The sequence below is a fragment of the Hemibagrus wyckioides genome, linkage group LG07 (assembly GCF_019097595.1).
Source record: "Hemibagrus wyckioides isolate EC202008001 linkage group LG07, SWU_Hwy_1.0, whole genome shotgun sequence".
NCBI lineage: Eukaryota > Metazoa > Chordata > Actinopteri > Siluriformes > Bagridae > Hemibagrus > Hemibagrus wyckioides.
In genome coordinates this window covers 22,500,967-22,517,759 of record NC_080716.1, presented here as the reverse complement: position 1 = coordinate 22,517,759, position 16,793 = coordinate 22,500,967, and the positions used below count along the sequence as shown (strand labels likewise).

At 38.2% G+C, this 16,793-nt stretch overlaps 1 pseudogene; it reads right to left on the bottom strand.

Moving 5' to 3' along the window:
- Positions 1 to 712: 712 nt before the first annotated feature.
- LOC131355743 (E3 ubiquitin-protein ligase TRIM39-like) lies at positions 713 to 15,408 on the bottom strand (annotated as a pseudogene).
- Between the last annotated feature and the right edge of the window lie 1,385 nt (positions 15,409 to 16,793).

Below are 16,793 nucleotides of genomic sequence, written 5' to 3'. Positions count from 1 at the left end.
TCACCAGACATGAACATTATTGAGCATGTCTGGGGTAAGATGAAGGAGGAGGCATTGAAGATGAAACCAAAGAATCTTGATGAACTCTGGGAGTCCTGCAAGAATGCATTCTTTGCCATTCCAGATGACTTTATTAATAAGTTATTTGAGTCATTGCTGAGACGTATGGATGCAGTCCTCCAAGCTCATGGGAGTCATACACAATATTAATTCTTTTTCCACTGCACCATGACTTTATGTTCTGTACTGTACATTATTTCTGTTAAGTGACAAGACTTTTGTCTAAGCAAAGTCTGACCTTTCTGTCCTAATTAAATAATTAAAAATAATTAAAAATAATTATATTTTGGTAAAATAAGCGTAATCTAGAGGCCTTTGCCTTTCATATAAGCCACTTCTGATTCCAAATGATCAACTAGAAGTCAAGTTATTTGTTGTTCCTACAACTTGGATAGGCGACAAGACTTTTGTCAGGGTGTGTACACTTTTTCATCCCAACACCTAAAATAACTGAGATAAAGATAGACCTAAAAGTGTTATATCAAAATGAGCAATGCTCTTTATCTCTGTAACTAATTAAATCTTTTAATGACAAAGTTTTGGAAGCCCAAAGTGAGTTTAATAATAGGGTAATAAAAGTTGGATTAAACTTGCAATTGTAAAAAAAAAAAAAAAAAAAAAATGAAAAAATGTAATCACAGACTCTATGATCGACAATAAATTTGATTTTGCATATTGATTTTGATATTATTCATTAATCAAAATTTAAATTGAGTATAAAAAGTTATGTATAGATTTAATGAGATATCTGTATGTAATGATACACAATTTTTATCAATTTTTTTTATCAACTTAGGATTTCATCTTTAAAAAGGAAAATTCAGTTTTTTTTTTTTGCTATTTAAACATTTTTGATTATTTTATATTACATTGTTGTTCTGTTGTTTTTTTAAATATTCTACAGAACAAGGTTTTAAAATCCCTTTTTAAACTTACCAATTTAGGTGAGTCTAAAATAATTTAGTGTTAAATACAGGACAGATGATCAGTGGTGCTGAATTTTTACCTCCATTTAATCCAGGACTGAAGTAGGGATAGAGTTTCTCAGTGAAAGACTGACCAGTGAAAGAGTAGATATGAGATCTGGACTTCACATCATAAAAGGAGACCAGACCCTCCTCATAATCCACAAACACCCCCACCACCTCCACCTTCTCTCTCAGTGTGAAGGGGACAGGGGTATCATCACAAGCCCAGAACTGATTCTCATTCTTCAGTCTCACAACCCAGAATCCATTCTGAGGATTCAGTGTAATCTTCCCCTTCCTGTTAATGGACTCTTTGACCACTCCAACATCCCACTCAGTTTTCCCTCTGACCTGCACCTCATAATAAAATCTCCCTGAGGAGAAACTCTGCTTTCCCACAACACAGAGACCGTTAAGCCTCTGTGGTGTATCAGGGAGATTCTGTCGTGTCTCTCCATGTGTCACTTGTTTTCCATCAGCAGGATGAGATATTGATGAGCTGTATCAGGATCCAGAGTCACATCCACTGAGAGAAACACACAGTGTGTGATATGAGTATGCAGGTAAAAATTTTATCATCCAGTGAATCATATTCATCAGGATTTATAAGAGGATTTGTAGAAGAATTAATAATGAAATATTTTTGAAAATATTGCTTAAAAACTTGTACAGCTTATGGTAGGAGTCAGTCAATAATTAGAAAAATAAAATGTTTTCATTCTTAGTGATATATTTGTGTTTGTAATTTTTGTTTTTCAGGAATTACAAAGAAAGTCACAGAACATTAGAGAAAAGCATTTGTGGACAAACTTGATCCTTTTTGACATGAAATGCAGTTTGAAATGTTCTTGTTAATAAGTGCATCATATCAACAATAAGTTTAACTATGACACCATATGAAAATCATTTTCAACAATCCTAAACCTTTATTCCAGCCACATGCAATGCTCAGCATAAATGAGTACACCCCCTTTGAAAAGGAAGATTTCAATCCATTTCTCAGTGAATATGAAACCAACCAGTTTTATTAAACATTTATTTTTATTAGCATTAAAGCGTGGCCAACTGACATCTTTAGGATAAGAAAAATAAATTTAATTCACGTGAGGTGCAAAAATGATTACACCCTACAACAAGCTTAAATTTAATAATTTTATGGCCTCCTTCAGAAACAACTTAAATGAGAGTCAGAAATAAAAAATAAACCATCTGAGCATTTGGTGTCATTTTGGTGGCACTGTATGGGAGTGGATATTCTCTCTAAAATACCTCTTAATTGTCACTTATCCTGTGGTCACCTGTGTGATGATTGATTAGACTCATCCGCTGGTGAATTCCTGTTCATTACAATTTTATATTATGTTTTCTCCGAACACATTCATTGCTGTTTACTCATTTTTCCCACCATGATCTTAAATTATTTTGTTAGAATAGTTCCAATTTTGCCTTTGGTAATGAATAATCTCACTTAAAACCAATAAACCAGATTTGCATAAATATCTCATTGTATAGGATCCCATAGAAAGGATTAATTTAAAAGTGAGATTGATGTTTTTCTGAGAAATCTGTCAGTTTACTCATTTATGCTGCAACATGCACAGTAACATGCTTACAACATGTCTTTTTTTCCCTTCATAATTAGGACATTGTAATCATTAATGAAGACCACCAAACTCCCACTCATCTTGATCATCAGTAATACATTTGCATAGTTTTTTTTCTAATTTACCCCCCATGGAATCAAAAATGACTTGCATTTCAAAACACTGATTTCAGTAAATTAAAAGTATTATATTGAGAGCAAATGTAAAGAAGGGATTCTGAAGAATATCAAAAACAAATACAGGACTATATAAAAATGCTGCCATCATCATGAAAACGTCCACATCAGAGAAATGCAAATTAAAGCTGCAACTAATGATTATTTTCTAACTGATTCATCTGTCGATTTTTTTTTTCTATGAATTGATTAGTCTAACTGATTTTTTTTCAATTGGTCCATTGATTATTTTCTGGCTAATCGATTTTTTTGTGAACTCCAATAAAGAATAACATAACTTACACCATAAATGTTTTAACCTTTTATTTAAGTGTACTTTTTATTCATATATTTATTTATTTAAGAAATAAAAATGTTCGAACATAAACAATATCCTGGAGGGAAGTATGTAAGTGTGTGAAATGTGTTAATTATGTCATGAAGCTCTGACCCTCCACAATAGAAAGCAGCCTCATATCCTTTGACAATCATGTTAGAATGCATGAATTTTAGGAAATCTATGAATTATATATAATTATTATATACAGCAGCTGCATTTCTGTCAGAAATTTTACCATGAAATCTATTAATGAATAGAACAACACTTCTTTTGGCTTTACCCTTCAGGGGTCACCACAGCAAATCATCTCTCTCCACCTATCCCTATCTTCTGCATCCTCAACACTTGCACCCACTAGCTTCATATCCTCATTTATTACATCCATATACCTCCTCTTTGTCCTTCCTCTTTTCCTCCTGCCTGGCAGCTCCATGTCCAACACTCTCCTACCAATACAGTCACTCTCCCTCCTCTGGACATGTCCAAACCATCTTAACCTGGCCTCTCTAACTTTGTCCCCCAAACGTCCAACATGAGCTGTCCCTCTGATGTCCTCGTTCCTAATCCTGTCCAACCTTGTAACTCCCAAAGAGAACCTCATCATCAGCTCTGCTACCTCCAGCTCTGACTCCTGTCTCTGTCTCAGTGACACTGTCTCTAAACCATACAGCATGGCCAGTCTCACCACTGTCCTGTACACCTTCCCCTTGATTCTCGCTGAAATTTTTCCATCACACAGAACTCCCGACACCTTTCTCCACCCATTCCAACCTGCCTGCACTCGCTTCTTTACCTCTTTCCCACACTCTCCATTACTCTGGACTGTTAACCCCAAGTACTTAAACTCCTGTACCTTCTTCACCCTGTAATCTTACTGTTCGACTTCCCTCCCTGTCATTCACATACATGTACTCAGTCTTACTACGACTGACTTTCATTCCTCTTCTCTCCAGCGCAAACCTCCACCTCTCCAGGTTTTCCTCCACCTGCTCCCTGCTCTCACTAGATCACAATGTCATCTGCAAACATCATTGTCCAAGGAGACTCCTGTCTGACCTCCTCTGACAACTGGTCCATCACCATAGCAAACAGGAATGCAGTCCCACCTCCACTTTGAACTCCTCTGTCTGACCTATAGCACACCTCACCACTGTCCTGCTCCTCTCATACATGTCCTGCACCACTCTGACATACTTCTCTACTACTCCTGACTTCCTCATACAGTACCACAGCTCTTCTCTTGGCACCCTGTCATACGCTTTCTCCAAGTCTACAAACACACAGTGCAACTCTCTCTTCTGGGCATGAAGCCATACTGCTGCTCACAAATTTCCACTACCTTCCTTAACCTAGCTTCCACTACTCTTTCCCATAGCTTCATTGTATCATCAACTTTATCCCCCTATAGTTGCTGCAACTCTGCACATCACCCTTATTCTTAAAGATCGGCACTAATACACTTCTCCATTCCTCAGGCATCTTCTCACTCTCTAAAACCCTGTTAAACAGACTAGTTAAAAATTCCACTGCCGCCTCTCCTAGACACTTCCAGACCTCCACCGGGATGTCGTCAGGACCAACTGCCTTTCCACTTTTCATCCTCTTCAAAGCCTTCCTGACTTCATCCTTCCTAATCTTATCTACTTTCTGTTCCACAGAGTTCACCTCTTCTACTCTTTCTTCCCTCTCATTTTCCTCATTCATCAGCTCTTCAAAGTACTACTTCCATCTCCTCCGTACACTCTCCTCACTTGTGAGCACCTTTCCATCTCTATCCTTAATAACTCTAACTTGCCGCACATCCTTCCCATCTCGATCCCTCTGCCTAGCTAACCTGTACAAGTCCTTCTCTCCTTCTCTAGTGTCTAACCTAGTGTACAACTCATCATATGCCTTCTGCTTGGCCTTAGATAACTCCCTCTTCACTCTGTGCTGTAACTCCTTGTATTCCTGTCTATTCTCTTCAGTCCTGTCCCTGTCCCACTTCTTCTTGGCTAACCTCTTCCTTTGAATACTATCCTGAACTTCCTCATTCCACCACCAAGTCTCCTTATCTTCTTTCCTCCTTCCAGATGGCACACCCAGCACCTTTCTTCCTGATCACTTCTGCTGTAGTTTCCCAGTCATCTGGCAGCACTACCTGACCACCCAGAGCCTGCCTCAACTTCTGTCTAAATTCCTCACAACATTCCTCCTTTTTCAGCTTCCACCACTTGGTTTTCTTCTCTATCTCTATCTTTGACCTCTGCTTACAGACCATCAAATTCATCCTACACACCACCATCCTATGCTGTCTGGCTACACTCTCTCCCACTACCACTTTACAGTCACTAATCTCTTTCAGATTGCCTCTTCTACATAGGATGTAGTCTACCTGTGTGCTCCTACCTCCACTCTTGTAAGTCACTCTATGCTCCTCCCGCTTCTGAAAATAAGTGTTAACCACAGCCATGTCCATCCTTTTAGCAAAGTCCACTACCATCTGTCCTTCAAGGTTCCTTTCCTTAACTCCAAACTTGCCCATCACCTCCTCATCACCTGTGTTCCCCTCACCAACATGTCCATTAAAATCTGATCCTATCATCACTCACTCAACCATGGGAATACTCTCTATCACCTCATCTAATTCACTCCAGAATCTCTCTTTCTCCTGTAACTCACAACCTACCTGTGGGGCATAACCACTAACAACATTCAACATCACCCCTTCAACCTCCTACCCTGTCCAACAATCTCTTCAACTCCAGAACATTCCTCACAAACTCCTCCTTCAGGACCACACCTACCCCATTTCTCTTACTATCCACACCATAATAAAACAACTTGAATCCTGCTCCTATACTACGAGCCTTGCTACCCTTCCACCTGGTCCCCTGTACACACAGTATATCCACTTTCCTTCTCGCCATCATATCAGCCAGCTCTGTACCTTTCCCTGTCATAGTACCAACATTCAGAGTTCCTATTCTCAGTCTTAAACTCTAACCTTTCCTCTTCTCTCTCTGTTTATGCACTCTCCTTCCTCCTCTACTTCTTCGACCAACAGTAGCCCAATTTCAACCAGCACCCTGTAGGTCAACGGTACCGACGGCGGTCGTTGTTAACCCGGGCCTCGACCGATCCGGTATGAAATTTAGAGTACTGACGATTCGCATGGTTAAATTTGGCAATGTTTTACGCCGGATGCCCTTCCTGGCGCAATCCTCTCTCTATTTATCCGGGCTTGGGACCGGCTCAGAAGTCACTGGACTGTGATCCCATGGCTAGATTAATGAAGAGAACAACACTATCACAAAAGTTAAGATTATTCCAGTGTAAGCCTATTTAGGAAAGGTACTGTTTACTACATTCTGCTAGTAATTACTGTAGATCAGGAATCTCCAAACTTGTTTCCTCTGAGAGCTATGCTGACAAAATTAAGGTGGTGAAGAGCTACCCCTGTTACATTATTAGTAACAATTATTTACAAAGCTTACCATACACCAAATCATCTGAATAAGCTATTTTTGTGTGAACGTTTTAATAAATGTCAATATTTTGATGGAAATTGTCATATTTTGCAGTAAATCATTTTAAATTCACATAAGCAGCATGCTAATTGTTGAGTTAATCGATTTAACACAACAGGTTTGCTGACTAGACTTATCAGTTATTATTGTCAGATTTTATTCATTCACATGGATTCTGTTATTTATCAGTAAATTGTTTCTAATAAATCCCCTTTCACATACCCTGATGACCTCAGCAAGACTGAAAAAGACTCTTTTCAAAAAAAAAAAAAGGGAACATCTTTGATATTGAAGGTGATATTAATTTTAATAACAGAGACCTGAAATTGTATTGGACGATGCGATTAAATAATAGTATTTTTATGGCATTCATATACATGTGCAATGGGAAATATTAAACAGTATTTTACTAGGAAACATCAGCTGCACTAATAATAAATGTCTACAGCACACTCGTCCTGCATCTTCATGCAGCAGGATAGATTCATTCAGCGCTTTTACTTTGGCATCGTAGCTTTATTCCTAACACTGTTGAATCCCCAGCAGCTTCCAAGTTAAAAAGATCTGCCATGTGTTTAATTTATCCTTTATCCAAGCTACTTCAATTTGTGATTATAGATTTACATTTATGATTTAAACTTCAGTATAATTTACTTCAGTGGCAAGTTCTGATAACTGTAAATACACTTTATATATTTATATGCAATATTTATCTGCAGAAGCTTACACTGATGTACAGTTCAGTGGCAATGTAAACTAATGGAATAGTTTTATAAGGCTACATGCGCATAAACCAACTTCTTGTAAATGCTCTAAAAACTGGAATTGCCAGACTAGCTGTTAGCATAGGCTCTGAGTCTTCAGTTTAAATCAGCACTACTGACACCAAGCAACATTCAGACAAAACTTAGTTCAAATACTTACATTTCTGTCTCGACATTTTTGAGTTCAGAGAGTTACAGGATGCTTTCTTTTAAGATCTTCATTTCACTCTTCAAGTCTCTGTTTAAAAACTTTTGATGATCGGGTTTGGGCTTTTGGGGATACAGCATCGTTCTCACCACACGTACATCACGACTCATTGATGCACTCCATGCACGACGACGTATTTATGTAATCGATTACTAATGCAAACCTAGGTGTACTACACAAATAAACAGATGCATACCAGTCAGTGTGATCCCTGACCCTGCTTGTCTTTATTGAGCTCCATTATCTGGGGCTTATACACCGATCAGGCATTACATTATAAGCAGTGACAAGTGAAGTGAATAACACTGACTATCTCCTCATCATGGCTCCTGTTAGTAGGTGGGATATATTAGGCAGCATGTGAAGTGATTTTGTCCTTAAAGTTGGTGTTAGATGCAGGAAAAGTGGACAAGCGTAAGGATTTGAGCGAGTTTGACAAGGGCCAAATTGTTTGGCCCTTGACTGGGATCAAATCTACATGAGATCAAAAAAGATCAAATCTACATGACCGGATCAGAGCATCTCCAAAACTGCAGCTTTTGTGGGGTGTTCCCGGTCTGCAGTGGTTAGTATCTATCAAAAGTATCCTTCAAGTCCTGTAAGTTGCGAGGTGTGGCCTTTGAAGGCCCAACATCACAACGTAGAGGACCTAATGGATCTGCTGATAACATCTTGGTGCCAGATACCACAGCACACCTTCAGGGCTCTAGTAGAGTCCATGGCTCGATGAGTCAGGACCGTTTTGGCAGCAAAAGGGGGACCAACACAATACTAGGCAGGTGGTCATAATGTTATGCCAGATCTGTGTATGTAGTCACCCTTACATGCTTGAAATAGAGGAAAGCAGTGGCAACATCGCTTCAGAATATTTGCCAACAAAAGCACTCCATGTGTCAAACATGTCCAAAACAGTTGTGGTTTGTCATTCTTTTATTCTGGATTTTATTGTCTCTGTTTGGTAAGCCTTCAAACAGAAATTCTGAGCTACAGAGTAAATGCTTCTTTAATATATTCACCATCAGTGTGAACAACATTATACCTCACTTGTCACATGATTTTTAGCAGCGGCAAATACTTTGTGTGTAATTGTTTGCTTCCCATAACCAGATATGGCATGTTTGATAGATTCTGCCTGATCTTTGAAACCTGTGCTTTGTCTCGAAATGGCGCTTGAACACTCGATGTTCAGCAAACAACATTTTCAAAAGATAAAGTACACACAGCCTATACTTTCTAAAAACAAAACAAATCATCTGTCCAGAAGGGCAGAAATGACCGAACATTTACTTCAGCTTTCTACCGGACTGGAACCACTGCACTGCATCTTCTGTGGGAAATGTGTGCAGAACAATCACACTACATAAGAATGACAGTGCAACAGCCAATGGTTCTTCAAAATGTGGCATGCAGCCGAGACAGAGCTTTAACTGTTAAAAAAAAATCCTCTCCAGGGCGCTTACCTACGGAAGCCGAGAGAGGCCATGTGATATTTTTGCTTTTGTTTTCTCGTGATCACGACTTAATTTTCTCGTGATCTCAAGATAACAAAAGTTGTTTTCTCACGATCACAACATAATCAGAATCTAATGACGTATTTTTTCTCTGGAAAATTAGGCGCAGTTTCAACTGACTGTTACACATACACGTTGGCGTCTTTGCAACCACCATCATAAATGTACCGTGGTGAAGTTAGTTTGATATTCAGACAAAGCAGTAGTTTAGGGACTGTCGACAAATTTCTGTATGACTGAAATGTGGTACTTGTTAATTAACTGACTACGTTCTCCAGTTATTGCAAACAGCTTTTGTTTATTTGTAAAGAAAAATTGAATTAATGGATAGTATTAATGATGTATCATGTGATTTTTTTATTATTAATTTATTTTTTAATTAAAAAAAACAAAACACACTATTCCTTCAATAGCTTCTAGGTCATGTGACCCTGTGACCCAAAACTAGGACTAAAATAATCTACTTCGACACCTCCACAAGGTACACCTCTTCTTATCCCAAAAATGTCTTCTGTGATTTTTATTTTAATTTTTATTTAAAAAACACTATTTCTTCAATACCTTCAACGTCATATGACCCTTTAACCCCAAACTAGTACTAAAATGATCTACTTGGACACCTCCACAAAGTACACCTCTTCTTATGCCAAAAACGTCTTGATTGATTTTTATTCATTTGTTTATTTTCTTCCTTATTTAAATAAACATGTCATTTTTTAATCACGATTACGCACTGTTTTTTATTAAGATATATATAAAACACACACATATACAGTATCTCACAAAAGTGAGTACACCCCTAAGTGGACATGTCCAAATCTAATTTGATGCAGTGTGCGACGTATGGTCTGAGCACTGACAGGCTGACCCCCCACCCCTTCAACCTCTGCAGCAATGCTGGCAGCACTCGTACGTCTATTTCCCAAAGACAACCTCTGGATATGATGCTGAGCATGTGCACTTAACTTCTTTGGTGGACCATGGCAAGGCCTGTCCTGAGTGGAACCTGTCCTGTAAAACCACGGTATGGTCTTGCCCACCGTGCTGCAGCTCAGTTTCAAGGTCTTGGCAATCTTCTTATAGCCTAGGCCATCTTTATGTGGCGCAACAATTCTTTTTTTCAGATCCTCAGAGTTCTTTGCCATGAGGTGCCATGTTGAACTTCCAGTGACCAGTATGAGAGAGTGTGAGAGCGATATCACCAAATTTAACACACCTGCTCCCCATTCACACCTGAGACCTTGTAACACTAACGAGTAACATGACACCGGGGAGGGTAAATGGCTAACTGGGCCCAATTTGGACATTTCAACTTAGGGGTGTAGTCACTTTTATTGCCAACGGTTTAAACATTAATGGCTGTGTGTTGAGTTACTTTGAGGGGACAGTAAATTTACACTGTTATACAGGCTGTACACTCACTACTTTGAAGAGTGTCATTTCTTCAGTGTTGTCACATGAAAAGATTTACAAAAATGTGAGGGGTGTACTCAGAGATACTGTGCGTATATATATTACACATACATATACACTATATTGCCAAAAGTATTTGCTCACCTGCCTTGACTCGCATATGAACTTAAGTGACATCCCATTCCTAATCCATAGGGTTCAATATGACGTCGGTCCACCCTTTGCAGCTATAACAGCTTCAACTCTTCTGGGAAGGCTGTCCACAAGGTTTAGGAGTGTGTTTATGGGAATTTTTGACCATTCTTCCAGAAGCGCATTTGTGAGGTCACACACTGATGTTGGACGAGAAGGCCTGGCTCTCAGTCTCCGCTCTAATTCATTCCAAAGGTGTTCTATCGGGTTGAGGTCAGGACTCTGTGCAGGCCAGTCAAGTTCCTCCACACCAGACTCTGTCATCCATGTCTTTATGGACCTTGCTTTGTGCACTGGTGCACAGTCATGTTGGAAGAGGAAGGGGCCAGCTCCAAACTGTTCCCACAAAGTTGGGAGCATGGAATTGTCCAAAATGTCTTGGTATGCTGAAGCATTCAGAGTTCCTTTCACTGGAACTAAGGGGCCAAGCCCAGCTCCTGAAAAACAACCCCACACCATAATCCCCCCTCCACCAAACATTACACTTGGTACAATGCAGTCAGACAAGTACCGTTCTCCTGGTAACCGCCAAACCCAGACTCGTCCATCAGATTGCCAGATGGAGAAGCGCGATTCGTCACTCCAGAGAACGCGTCTCCACTGCTCTAGAGTCCAGTGGCGGCGTGCTTTACACCACTGCATCCGACGCTTTGCATTGCACTTGGTGATGTATGGCTTGGATGCAGCTGCTCGGCCATGGAAACCCATTCCATGAAGCTCTCTGCGCACTGTTCTTGAGCTAATCTGAAGGCCACATGAAGTTTGGAGGTCTGTAGAGATTGACTCTGCAGAAAGTTGGCGACCTCTTCGCACTATGTGCCTCAGCATCCGCTGACCCCGCTCCGTCAGTTTACGTGGCCTACCACTTCGTGGCTGAGTTGCTGTCGTTCCCAAACACTTCCATGTTCTTATAATACAGCTGACAGTTGACTGTGGAATATTTAGGAGCGAGGAAATTTCACGACTGGATTTGTTGCACAGGTGGCATCCTATCACAGTTCCACGCTGGAATTCACTGAGCTCCTGAGAGCGACCCATTCTTTCACAAATGTTTGTAAAAACAGTCTGCATGCCTAGGTGCTTGATGTTATTCACCTGTGGCCATGGAAGTGATTGGAACACCTGATTCTGATTATTTGGATGGGTGAACGAATACTTTTGGCAATATAGTGTATTTTATATATTATATATATATATATATATATGAAATATCAAATTCTCAACAGGTCCAGTGTGATGCATGTGATAGATGGATGCATGCACAGTGTGTGGGACTGGACACTTTGCAGCTTCAAAGACTACTGTGTAATAAAAATAAAAAATGGTGTGTAATCATGATAAAAAAAAATTACATGTTTATTTAAATAAGACAGGATTTAAACAAATGAAGAAAATAAACAAATGAATAAAAATCAATAAAGACATTTTTTGGGATAAGAGGTATACCTTGTGGAGGTGTCCAAGTAGATCATTTTAGTACTAGTTTGGGGTTAAAGGGTCACATGATGTTGAACCTATTGAAGAAAGCGTTTTTTTTTTTTAAATAAAAATAAAAGACGACATTTTTGGGATACAAAGAGGTGTACCTTGTGGGGGTTTTCAATTAGATCATTTTAGTACTAGTTTTGGGTCACATGACCTAGAAGCTATTGAAGGAATAGTGTTTTGTTTTATTAAAAAATAAATGAAGAGCAAATTAATTCACATGATATATAATTAATACTATCTATTAATTAAATTTTTCATAAATAAACAAAATGCCGCATGCCATATGTACATTTAAGACGAAATTAGAATAACTGGAGAACGTAGTCAGTTAAGTAACAGGCAAATCAGAAATCAATCTTTTATCATACACTTAAAAATAGTTAATCTGTGTCCAAATATAAGTTTACTTATTTTATTAGTGAAATGTATGAAAATGATCTTCAAGTAGAAAAAGGTTTAAAGGCTTCCTTTTATCTGGAGAGATCTACAGTCTGATGATGCAGTGGTGTAATGTTGATATGTACATTTTAATATGAGAGGAAATCAGAAACCTCACTGTACCTGCAAACTGCTGAATCCTCCTCAGTTCTGTGGAAACTAATTACAAAAATTAGTTCAGATTAGTTATTGGTATTTTTATTTAGATTTAGCAAAAACCATATAAAACAGTCCATTATTTGAGACTTATTTCTCAAATACAAAATAATTTCTCACCTGTTTCCTTTAACTTGTCATTGAGTGTTTTAGTGAGTTTCTTTTTCAGTCTCCTGAAGCTGAGACAGAGCTGTCCTTACAGTGTCCCCACTCAGATCAGTGTTAATACTGATCTCAGTCCAATTCTTGGTGTGTGGAGGGCTGCACATGGAGGAGTAAATCTACAGTAGAGCAGGAGAGAGGAGAAATCCCTCAGCATGGCGAGTGTTGTTCTGTGATGTTCTGCATTGCCAGTGAGCAGAGAGAGGAACACTGACCTGTAGGAGGTGGAGATGCTCCTCAGTGTGTGAGAGCTGCTCCAGCTCAGTGTCTCTCCTCTTTAGCACAGTGATTTCCTGCTCCAGCTCTTTAATGAGTCCTTCAGCCTGCCTCTCTGCTGCTTTCTGCTTCTCCTCCATCACCTCGAGCAGCTCAGCCTGACTTCTCTCAATGAAGTGAATCAGAGCAGTGAAGACTTCAACACTGTCTGCTTTCTCTTTCTCTGTGCTTCTCTAAAGGAGGAAAACATTTTCACTTTCATCAGATAACACTGAATAGAGAACTAATGTTTTAATGCAGTTTGTTAATTTCTACAAAATAAAAGGAAAAATGAATGTATCAGATATAATCTCATGTCATGTTTGTACACACTTTGCTTTGCTTTACTGAGTGTTCGATTTCTTTTATCTTCTTCAGTCGGTCCTGAATCATCTGCTGCACATCTGTTTGTGTTTTCACCAGCTGAGTCTGAGGGCAGAGAAAACAATATACAGAAAAACAAATTTCCTTTTATTTACCATGGTTTCATATAAATGTCTTGTAATTTTCTTACATATCCAGAAGGACAATTTAAATGAAATCTGTTTGATTACATGTATACATTTTAGAGACTCATGTGGGAAAGAGTACAATCCAACTGTGTAATTGTACACTGAAGGGTAAAATGATTAACATTAACTTCATCACAGTATGCATATTTAAACTGATAATATGCAGATGTTTAACTTCTGATCTACTACTGGATAAATTTGCATTATCTATAATATTGCCCATAGCTTATGTTAAGCAATCTTTCTCACCTTCCTCTCTCTGCTCTCCTCCTCTATAGGAACAGTGTTGTGATTCTTGTGGTCTGTCTCAGTGCAGAACTGACACACACACATATCTGATCATCTCTACAGAACAGCTCCAGAGGTCTGTCATGTTTCTGGCATATGTAGTACTCCAGATTCTCCACGGGGTTTATTAGTTTGTGTTTCTTAAGCTTGGAAACATGATTATGTGGCTCTAAATGAGTTTTACACAAAGTCAGTCCACAATCCAGACAGGATTTCAGGGCCTTCAGCTTCTCTCCATTGCAGCCATCACAAAGAACCTCAGGTTTGTCAGAACCACTTTTCTTCTTGAAGTGATCTGCAACCTCTCTCAGTGTTGTATTAATCTTCAGTTCAGGTCTCTTGGTGAATTTCTCTTTACATAATGGACATTGACAGTGTTGACTGTTCTCCCAGCACTGTGTAAGGCAGCTCTTACAGAAGTTGTGTCCACATGGAGTGGTGACTGGATCAGTGAACACATCCAGACAGATCGAACACAGCAGCTGCTCTTCAGACAGGAGACTGCTGGAGTCATGAGAAACTAGATTTCACAGATTATGAAGGAAAGTTTAGGAAATGCGTCAAGTTACACATTATACAGATGAACTGGGATTAAGGTAAAAATCTTTGGAACACGTTTATGTTTTATGAGTACTGTGTGTCTGATGATGTCTGCACTGAGCTACACGCACAGAATCTGTATTTGAACTTTTTTAATCCATTTGTCCATTTGAAATGTTTTATCTTTCACAAAGCACCATCATGCTGGATTATTGTGGTTTTCTTTAACACTATGAAAAGATCCACTATATAGTTAATTGACTATTGAACTAATCACATATCAGAGTGATTTTCATGTATGATCTGTGTTACTTACAAGTATCGGGTGTATCCATACGTTTCCTTTTGCATTCTCTTGGTGGTGTTGAAGCTTCTGCCATTTTATGCTCCTGTTAAATATTTACATGAAAAAATTGTTCATTATACACATTTACGAGCACATATGAGCTGTTAAACCTGGTATTTTAAAAGGTGAGTAAGTAATCATAAGCAAGGACACTGAAAATTTGTTTACAGGCGTGTTTACCGAATTTTAACTTTACTGGGCCTTACATTGCTCTTTCTGTTCATTCAACGTAGCTAACAAGGTTCACCGTGTAACATATAATACCACCAAATTATTTCACTGAACGATAAAATACCCACCTTTATTTTTCGCCTCTCTTTTTGCACTCTTCTTTCCCCACTCCTCTCGAAAGCGCGGTAAAGTTAGTTGTAGGTTCGAAATTCGCCGGATATCCGCCTAGACTGTTTTAGGGACCGTCTGAAAATTTACCTCTCAGTACAAAACGAAGACCAATAATTTATAGAAATTATGTTTAAAAAGCCATAGTAAATGACTGAAAATATTTAGCAAATATGTCGCCTTAGACAATACCTCCCCTAATGTATTTACAGTACACAAATATTTTTAGAGAAAAAAAAAAATACAGAAATTCATCAAAATGGGGTTAGTCATGTTCCAAAGGTTGTAGTTACATTTATAGTTACAAGACTGACTTACTATAGGTGATATTTTGCCAACATCTCCCTTACTGTAGATACAGTACATAATTATTCATAGAAATAAATACTGTAATTCACCAAAAGGATTTTTTTATGTTCCGGTTGTAGTGCATTCCTAGTGACCAGACTGAGTTACTACAGGAGAAAGTTTGCCAATATCTCACTTACTGTATGTACAGTATACAACTAGTTTCTTTAAAAAATTACTGTAATTCACCAAAAAGGTTTTTTTTTTATGTTTCAAATATTGTAGTATGTTTGTAGTTACAAGACTGACTTACTACAGGTGAGATTTTGCCAATAACTGTCTTACTGTATGTACAGTATACAATTATTCTTAGAAAAAAAAATACTGTAATTCACCAAAAGGGTTTTTTCATGTCCAAAGCTTGTAGTACATTCATAGGGACAAAACTAATTTACTACAGATAAAGTTTTGCCAATATTACCCTTACTGTACATACAGTACATAATTATTTGTAGAAAACAATTACTGTAATTCGCCAAAATGATTTTTTTATGTTTCAAAGGTTGTAGTACATTCCTAGTGCCCAGACTGACTTACTACAGGTGAGAATTTGCCGATTTCTGCCTTACTGTATGTACAGTACAGAAATGTTTTCATGAAAAAATACTGTAATTCGCCAGAAGTGTTTTTATTAATGTTCCAAAGGATGTAGTACATTCCTTGTTACAGTACTAACTTACTACGGGTGAAAGTTTGCCAGTACCTCCTTTTACTGTATGTACAGCACACAAATTTTATATATAAAAAAAGTATTCAAATTTACCAATACTATTTTTCAATAATACAAATATTGTAGTGCATGGATGTCTGTTCTGGCCCATTGTTCACCTAAGTCATGTCTGTATTTTAACTTAAATTCTGCATTAGTAAAATAAAAGAAATTCATGATGTTCAGACTGTAATGTCTTAGTGCTTTAACAGTTTATATTTTATTTAGATCTATCTTTAGGCTTATTTATTTTAAGGCATTTGTACGTCTTATGTATGGAATAATAATCAAACGGGTCCTATATGTCAGGGGTTTACAGAATCAGAGACAGTGGGCCTCCTTTTTGACACAACATACATTTGTTAGTCTACTTTTATCAACTGTGATAATATTAAATATTAGAAGTTAGACTTTTATCTGAATAATAAGATTGTTGTGTTTTCTGACCGTTTTTTTTATTGCTGTCCCGCTCAAGGGCTGTAAGATAT